This window comes from Peromyscus maniculatus, chromosome 2 (genome assembly GCF_049852395.1).
Source record: "Peromyscus maniculatus bairdii isolate BWxNUB_F1_BW_parent chromosome 2, HU_Pman_BW_mat_3.1, whole genome shotgun sequence".
Classification (NCBI taxonomy): Eukaryota; Metazoa; Chordata; class Mammalia; order Rodentia; family Cricetidae; genus Peromyscus; species Peromyscus maniculatus.
In genome coordinates this window covers 27,909,023-27,918,220 of record NC_134853.1, presented here as the reverse complement: position 1 = coordinate 27,918,220, position 9,198 = coordinate 27,909,023, and the positions used below count along the sequence as shown (strand labels likewise).

The 9,198-nt window shown below is 39.9% G+C and overlaps 1 pseudogene; it reads left to right on the top strand.

Moving 5' to 3' along the window:
* Positions 1-2,439: 2,439 nt before the first annotated feature.
* On the top strand, positions 2,440-3,451 carry LOC102924458 (small ribosomal subunit protein uS5-like; annotated as a pseudogene).
* Positions 3,452-9,198: the final 5,747 nt, after the last annotated feature.

Genomic DNA, 9,198 nt, shown 5'->3' with positions numbered 1-9,198 from the left:
ACTTCCTTGCTTGGCAGCTACAGCTCACTGAGTGTGCAGGACAGTGGGAGAAAGGGTTTAGAACTTGGCCTTTGGGTAAAAGGAATGACCAGAACCAAATGGCTTGCTCTTAAGTCCACTGATTGGGAAAGCCAGATACAAACAGCAGGCCATCAAAGCTTCCAGGAAAAGAATTCCCTCCACCCATGGGCTGAAAGAACACCACCCTCATGAGCCCAGGACCTTGGCACATTCAGGAACTTCTACCTCAGGTGAAATCCAGGGAGCTTCTTAGTAGGTAGTCAGCTTTCCAGAGGTTGGTAAGCCATCCAGAATTTCAAAATAAATAAATAAATAAGTAAAAAAAAAAAAAAAAAAAAAAAAAAAAAAAAAAAAAAAAAAAAACCTGAAAGATTCCAAAGTCGGCCACTGGTGTGATTCAAGAGCCTAGCAAAAGCAACAGCCAGATTTGTCTGAAGATGCTAACCTATGTGCCATGGCATCAAGGCCTCATCAGCCAAAGACACGCTGTTGGTTCTTGAGATACTGGAGAACTGGAGTGGCTTTGGTTTTTATGGCATTTTTGTAGTACATTTGTAAAATACCTTGGTTTAATTTGTGACTTTCCTGTAAGAAGTTGTTTGTGCAGCATTTGTATTTAAGGAACTCCATATTCCATGCGACTGCAGTGAAGGAAGCATGTGGCTCCAAGTGGTGACTGTGCAGAAGGGAGGGGGCCATTTGTTGCTTCCCACTGTGCACATTTCTGTATATCAATGACAGGAAGCATTATTAAAGCATTAGAATGAATAAGTAACTGATAAACGAGTTAAATCTACAGTAGTATGTGGGCTCTGTCCAGGGTGGTGATGCAAGTCTTAATCACAATGCAATTTACAGTTCTTTAATTAAAAAAATAAAAACGAAAATGAAAGGTCAGCCTGGTAGTTATAGAATACACTGTGTGCTTGTCGTTGGGATGTATAACTTTGAATATTCTTGGTGTTCTCCTAACTAGATTTTACTTTTATTTACAAATACTGTGTGTTATCCTTTGTATGCATCCTCATTCTACTACATGCTAATGCACTGTGTAGCTGCCAATGCAAGCAAACACTGAATATCTATGCAGTACAATAAAGTAAGTTATTCATACCACCATCCTATGCTGTTCATATTCTGAACTAGTTAGCGAAATTTTTCATTGTATTGGGCATGCTCTTATAACGATGTTGAGTGTTTTTGTTTTCATGACGCTGCTGTTGTTGTCTTCTCTAAGAGATAATGATACAAGGTTTTCTGTTCCCTTGAATCAGAAGTGAGTTGGCATGGAAGAGCGACACAGTTCAAGCTCATTGTACCTCTGCCGGTTAAGATGGTGTGGGGTCAGGTGCTTAGAAACAATTTCCACAAATTAAAATAGCCCATCCTCCTGGGAAACTCAGTAAGACTCAGTAAAATTATAGAGGGAGACTCAATGAGACTCAGAAAGTTGATAATTCATAAGTCTCAGGAAGTCCCAGAAACTGTCTAATTCAGGAGGCTCTTCCCTCCCCAAGATTATATAAGCAGTCAGAACTCTGAGAAGACCCTCCCCTCATGGAACTGCCTGAAAGCCAGCAACAAGTGCTCCACTTCCACATTTTGAGAATCTTCACCCATGCCAGGGTGGGCTTTGGTGATGCAACTGTCTTTGAGTTGCTTATGCACCTGAAATTAGCCAAAGTCATATAGGTAACTGCAGTAAAACCATCGATTCACCAAGGTGGACTCCAGTGGTATCATTGCTTTGATTTGCTGTTTATTCCCATGTAGGTTGAGTGGATGTTTGTTCACATGCTCCCAGAAATAGTGTCATACAAAATCAAGTTACATCTGGTTACGATACTAGAAAAGGCCCTTTTGTAGAGATGGACTTCCAAGTGCTTTTAAAATTTATCCTAGTAACCGGGCATGGTGACACGAAACTTTAATCCCAGCACTCAAGAGGCAGATTCAGGTAGATCTCTGTGAGACCCTGGTCTACATAGTGAGCCCCAGGCCAGCCAGTACTACATAGTGAGATGTTTCTGGAACATTTAAGACAATGTTATATGTTGGATAAATCTATAAATAAACTTGTATTCATCTGACTTTTAAAAAATTATGTTGCATTGATTTAGTGTATATATTTGTAGTGTGTGTGTGTGTGTGTGTGTGTGTGTGTGTGTGTGTGTGTGTGCACATGCACACACTTTCCATGGTGTAAGTGTAGAGGCTAGAGGACAAATTGCTCAAGTCACTTTTCTCTTCCATAGAGAGGGTTCCAGGGATCAAATTCAGGTTGTCAGGCTTGGTGGCAAGTGCCTTTACCTGCTGAGCCATCTCACTGGCCCTCATTCAACTTTAAAACGAATTAAGGACACTGGGTACACTTTTGACTAAAAGATACAATGCACTTCTTTTTCCGGAAAACACCAAATGGCCGATGACGCCAGTGCAGCGGGAGGGCCCGGTGACCCGGGATTAGGAGGCAGCGGCGACTTCCACAGAGGACTCAGCAGCGGTCTTGTGGTCTTAGGGGTCGCAGTTGTGGTTGAGGCCTCAGGGCTCGTGGAGGAAAAGCTGAAGACAACGAGTGAATCCCTGTCACCAACCTGGGCTGCCTGGTTAAGTACACGAAGATCAAGTCACTGGGGGAGACTGTCAAATGTTAATGGACTAGACATCATTAATGTAATTTTTGGCTGTATATATTGCATATACTTATTGGATAGTTTTTCTTGTATTAGTTATAAGCTTTTTTTAATTTTAGACAAAAAGAGAGGAAATGTGGTTGTATTGTGTTCCTCAAAATATTGTGTACCTTAATAATTAAGGAATCCGAGATTATTAACTTTTTCCTGGGCACATCCCTAAAGGATGAGGTTCTAAAGATCATGTCAGTGCAGAAGCAGACTCGGGCTGGCCAGCGGACCAGGTTCAAGGCTTTTGTCGCTATTGGGGACTACAATGGTCATGTTGGTCTTGGTGATAAGTGCTCCAAGGAAGTAGCCACTGCCATCCGAGGGGCCATCATCTTGGCCAAGCTGTCCATTGTCCCTGTGTGGAGAGACTACTGGGGGAACAAGATTGGCAAGGCTCACACTGTTCCGTGCAAAGTGACAGGCTGCTGTGGCTCTGTGTTGGTGCCTCTCATCTCTGTCCCCAGAGGCACTGGCATCTCTCTGCTCCTGTGCCTAAGAAGTTACTGATGGTGGCCAGTATTGATGACTGCTACACGTCAACCAGGGGCTGCACTGCCACTCTGGGCAACTTCGCCAAGGCCACCTTTGATGCCATCTCCAAGACCTACAGCTACCTGACCCCAGACCTCTGGAAAGAGACTGTGTTCACCAAATCTTCTTATCAGGAATTCACTAACCATCTTGCTAAAACCCACACCAGAATCTCTGTTCAGAGAACCCAGGCTCTAGCTGTGGCCACCACATAAAGGTTTTTATATAAATAAATAAATAAATAAATAAATAAATAAATAAATAAATAAATAAATAAATAAATAAATAAAGTGAATTAAATCTGCTAAAAAAAAAAGATACGATGCTTAAAAGAAAATGTGTTCAAAAATAGAACTCTCATGAGATCGTATAAACAAATAAATTAACCCTCTGCCCCAATGCTCACTTGCAACCAAGTCATCCAAGTCATTCACTGATCATAATTTCAAGTAGAACTAAATGGTAAGGTTCATTTTTTGATTGGGGTAGTTGCATTTTGAGCCTGTTTATATCTGAGTAATAACTGGGGCCAAGGAAAAAATCAAGATTAATACAGTCTATACAATATTGATCTTTTACAGAGTAATTTTATTTCTTACTCCAAAACTGATTTCAAGACAACACCTTGAATGTCCCTTCCAATTGTCAGTGACAGTCTTATTTCCTGATTCTCTCTGTGTATTACTAGAAACTCTTCCTCCGCATCCTGAATCCTCTGTTATCTTCAAGTTCCCATCAGCAGACTTCCTCCATAGCAGACCCACTTCAATTCAAGATGGGGGGTAAAAAGAGCTATCCATGTCTTTGATAGTGATTTCTACTTTCTGAAGCAATTTATATTAGTAATGGACAGAAAATCAAAAAGAAAAACATGGGAAATGTTTGTATTTCAGCTCATGCCACATTTTGCAGAATGCAGGCTATAAAACCATGTATGGTGATAGAGCACACAATTCTGAAAACCAGGAATTATAGATGTATTTAAAAAGTGAGTGTAATTACTTATTTTGAATGATTATGCAGTGGCAGAAAGTGGTTTATTTCAAATTACTTGTATGAGCTCAATTTTCCTCCTTAAATTGAAATACCACCCACAAAATACTTCTGTCTTCCACTTAGCCAAGGAAGGCTTCACTGATATCCACATGGCCTCTCATGGAATAATTACTACATGTGTCCACAATTATTTCTACATACCTGTAAAAGCAAGCTATATTTTTTAAATCCTAGTTATCTTAGTGCATGTGAACTCTTAGTCCCTTGTTGAGAAATGAACCAGCAGACTTAACTACAAATTGTCTAAATATGTAAATGTCAGATTAGTTAAATTCATTTCCATGCCAATGGAATCCTAAATGGACAAGAATGACATATGGATCAAGGGAGGGCATTAGCTTCCTAGCACTGGAGTTATAGATGGTTAGAAGCCACCATGTGGGTGCTGGAAAACAGACCTAGGTCCTCTGCAAGAGCAGCAAGTGCTCTTAAACACAGAGCCATCTCCAGACCCTTACCTTGTAACTTTTATTAGCATTCCTTATCCAATTTCCTATTCTCACAAAAATACTTCTTCTGAGTTCCTGCATTCTTTGGAGTATTTTTAAGTTGTTATCTCCTAAAGTATATAATAGAATTTCTTCTCTTTCCAATATTTAAATTTCACAATTCATTACACTCTTCCACATGCTCTCTTTGTACTGAAGTGACTGTGCCTCCTCTCTTTACAACGGAAAATGATCATTCAACCATTGTTTCATTTTAGTTCAACAGGAACGGTTGGTTTTGTGGTTCAGCATTACAGTACAATGTTTGGTTTGGGGTTCGCCTCTCATTATGCAGTAGGATCAGGGAGGATTCTTAAGATGAATGTATGTTTCTTTTGACTTAACCATTTTGACATTCCTTCTTCTGCTCAGTTAATTCTTTTCATATGCTAAACAACCTTTTTAGAAATATATTGGAATTAAGATGTGTACTTTTCTTAGTAGGTGGTTGCACTTAATTAATGAGCCAGTGTGCTATTTAATGTTTTACATAATGGACTTAGTTGTGATGTCCTGAGCTAGACTGTATGTCACCAGCATGTAATGCATGGAACCTGTGCTGGCCACTTCCCCATGTCTTCTCATGAGCACTTAGAATCTAAAGAATATAACACTTTCTTCCAATCGGATGGCTTTGATTTAGGGTTTAAACACTTGGCTATCTTTTCAGCTTTCCCACAATTGCTCATCTCCTCACACTAGCTAGCACCTCTTATGGGTTGTGGTCACTTACACTCTCCTAATGAAGTACCTATGTTATCAGACTTTTATGATGATAGTGTATGCGCTAGTATTTTGAAATGGGCAAAGGCTTTTGGACAAGATCCCCAAAGCACAGGCTACAAAAGCAGAACCAGACAGATGAAGTTGCAACAAACTAAAAAGCTTCTGTGTGCTAAAGGAAAGCATCAACAGCCTAAACAGGCACCTACAGGATGGGGAAAGCCTGCACACTACGGGTCTGACAAGAGGCAATATCCATAATCTATAAGGGGCTCCAGAGACCCAAGAGCCAAAAGCAAAACACCCAATTTTAAAATCTAAATAGAGACTTCTAAAAAGAAGACATTCATATACGAAAACCTTCTCACCACCACTGATCATCAAAGACATGAAAAGGAACACCAGTCTGAGGAGTCACTGCACCCCAGTGAAGATGGTTTATACCGGCAAGACAAACAGCAGCGCAGGGCCTGTGGTGTGGACCTATAGTCCTAGTGTGCTGGAGGTGCAAGGATGGCCAGCTGGAGTCCAGGCCAACGTCATAGTCAGATCTTGACGGGAAATAAAAGACAAAAGATAACAAGCACTGGTGAAGATGCAGAAAGACAACCTTCACTACTGATAGGAATATAAATTAGTACAGCCATGACCAAAAGAAATAAAGACAGACCTACCGCACAACACAGCCATCCTACAACAGGGTATCCAAGCAAAGACAATGAAGGTAGCATGTTTAAAAGGCCTCTGCATCTACTCATTCTTTGCAGCCCTATTCACAATGGCCAAGAAGCTAGAACAATGAAGTGAACAGAGCATACAGTCACAATGGAGTACTATTCAGCCCCAAAGAGAAAGAAATCCTGTCGTCATTTGCAACAACGTAGATGGGACTAGAGACCAGCGTGCTATTGAAGTGGTCCAATAAAAGAGTGTTGCGCCCTGGTTGCCAGTTTCAGGGAAGCCTGGCCTACATAGTAAGGCCAAAGCCAGCCTGGGCTACCGAGTGAGACCCTGTCACAAAGGAAGAAGGAAAGAAGCTGCTGTGTGATCTGACTCATATGTGGGGGAAATGTACATTTTGTTCAAGGTGGGAGTGGAACGGTGGCTAACAGACCCTGGAAACAGTGGGATGAGGGATACAGGAAAAGGTTGGCTGGCTTGTACCAGCTCAAAGCTCACTAGAAATGATAAATTCTAGTATGTTGTTGCACATTAGAGAGACTTTAGAAATAACAACTACCATCTATTTCAAAAACTGTAAGAAAAGATTTTTGAAAGCTTTCATAATAAAGTTAAAATATTGAAAAATGCATTTAATAATGCATTATTAAATGCATTTAAATAATGCATTTAACCTGATTTACACATTATGCAACTGTATAAGTATCAATAGACACTACATCCCATAACTAAGCACATTTTTGTGTTTTATGCATTGATTTAAACATAAATTTAATTTAAATTAAAAGCTATCATGGGGGTGTTTTGTTTTTAGGTGTTCTGTAGTTCAGACTGGCTTCAAACTCAATAGGTAGCAAAGGGTGACCTTGAACCTTTGACCTTCTGCCTCCACCTCCCAAGTGGTGGCATTACAGGTGTGTGTCACTCATGCTCAGTTTATGTGGCGCTGGGGATCAAACCAGGGCTTCAAGCATGCCAGCCAAGCTCACTACTAATATCTGCAGCCAGCCCCCAAGGTATAAGAATTACATTTTTAGTTTTGTTCCTTTCCTTCCCTGAATGTTTTTGTGACTCTTTCTCATATGCTCACATCTCTGATCAATAAAAATATACAAAGTGTCTTGAGTTATGCTTTCTTAAATTTGAGGACTTACTGCCCAGATTTAATACGGATTCTGTTTTTTTTTATTTCTCTATTTTTGAGGTGATACCTATTTTCTCTTTTAAGTTTTTACTTCTATTTATTTCTTTAGTGTGTGTATGTGTGTGTGTGTGTGTTTCCATATGCCATGGCACTTGTATGAAGATCCGAGGACAACATTCAAGCATAGTGTCTCTCTTTGCACTGTGGACTGTGGAGATCAAATGCAGGTCCAAACATTTGCACACGGCCCGTGATTTTACTCACTGGGTCATCTCACTGGCCCTTGGCCTATATTCTTGAGGGACATACTTGATCCACCTACTTTAAAAAAAGAAAAGAAAAACTCGACTTCATTTAATGTGTTTTTACTGAGTGATGCTTATGGCATATTTTTCATGTTTTCTATCAGTATTCACATCTAAATAGTCTAATATTTCAATTTGTTTTTTCAGTAATGCAAAAGTCACACACACACACATGAAATATATAACAAAACTAAAAGAAGAATGGAGAATTGGAGAAAGAAAGAGTAGGGAGAGGGAAACCTCACAGAAAGTGTCAGGTGATGTTGGCAGCTCGACCTGTCTTTCACCTGATGAGGTCGGTCTTTAAGGTAAAATTACTTGTTAATTTTGGCTTGGTTTAAAACATCCTTTTATAAAATTCAGAGCTGTCAAAGAGATGAAAGTAATTATGTTTTCCTTGAGTATTCCCTATTATCAAGGTGTCCATGTACAAGAATGGGTGGGTGAGTGATGAGGATGTTACAAAAAAGGTTCATATGAGTGTGGGTCAATCACTTCTAAGGTCTTTCTTACCTTTTGCGTCCTATTGTATAATTTAGTTTATCATAAAGTGTGGCAAACGGTGCCACAAAACTATTTTTAATTCAAATAAACCCCTTACTGTAATAAACGCCATAGGAAATCAAGAATGCTTTATTAAAATATAATTGTGTTAAAATTAATAGTTGGCTTAAAACCACATTCCTAGTCAGTAGGAATGGTGAAATGAACAGAGATGAGACAAATTTTCTCTGTCATTTATTAATGAATCAAAAGAAGTAAGAGAAGAGGAAATGCAGCACACAGTGTCCATCCCTGAGTTACCAAGTCTTTGCCATGGTTTTCTCGTCTTACATGTCTTTGGACTTGAAGTTGATGGTTGAGATGTTTGAGGTGCCAAGGGAACACCAAAGCATACATGATGCTTGAAGCACAGCACATAAATAGTTTACCTAGCAATCACCCAGTTTCTCTACCTCTGCTCCCAGACTCTGACTCAAGCCAGGGTAACTTACCTCTTCCTTCCCATGGCTCATTGGCTTCCTCTCTCAGCAACTGAACTAGCTGTCTGGAGGACAGACTTCTTCCCTTCTGTTAGCATCCATAGAAAATATTTGTAGCCAGAAGTTTCTCAGTCCCACTCAGCACTGTGGTCCTGCAGCTGCTTATAAAATAATCACTCGGAGGCTTATATTAATTATAAACTCTATGGCCTATGGATCAGCCTTTTTGTTAGCTAGCTCTTACAACTTAACCCAACCCATTTCTATTTATCTATTTGTTGCCACATGGCTGTGGCATTACCAGTCTGCTGGAATTTTGCTGCTCCTTGGGCAGCAGCTTGTGTCTCTCTCGATTCTGCCCTTCTCTCTGTATCTCTACTTAGATATCCTGCCTGGCTGTAAGCTTTCATGCTACAGGCCAGAACAGCTTTATTTATTATCCATATTAGTATTCCACACATGTTCACAGCATCCAGAAAGACATCCTATAGCAAAGATTGACTTCATACTATGCTAATTTTCCTGGTGGTTTGTCTTTACTTGCAGAAAACACAATTTTAAAAAAATTTTAGCTGATATAGT